At 75.6% G+C, this 217-nt stretch overlaps 1 pseudogene; it reads right to left on the minus strand.

Annotated features, from left to right (window-relative positions):
* The window catches only part of LOC103251866, a 6,025-nt pseudogene that overhangs the window by 5,382 nt on the left and 426 nt on the right, over window positions 1–217 (minus strand).

Genomic DNA, 217 nt, shown 5'->3' on the forward strand with positions numbered 1-217 from the left:
CCGTCCGGAGGGCGGGGGGGGCGGGGAGTGCGTGCCGCGCGCTTCCCGGGGCGTCTTAGTGAGCGGGGCCTGGAGGGCCACCAGCCTGCCCCGCAAGCCGGGAGAGCCACACCCGAGCCCGCCGCGCGGCTCTCGTCCCGCTTTCTTTGTTGCCCGGTTTCCGTAGCAACGGCCGCGCCGCGGGAATGAAGTCGGATCCTGGCGGGGCTCGGCCCCC

This window comes from Carlito syrichta, unplaced genomic scaffold, assembly GCF_000164805.1.
Source record: "Carlito syrichta isolate Samal-C Ts95f unplaced genomic scaffold, Tarsius_syrichta-2.0.1 Scaffold147818, whole genome shotgun sequence".
Taxonomy (NCBI): domain Eukaryota; kingdom Metazoa; phylum Chordata; class Mammalia; order Primates; family Tarsiidae; genus Carlito; species Carlito syrichta.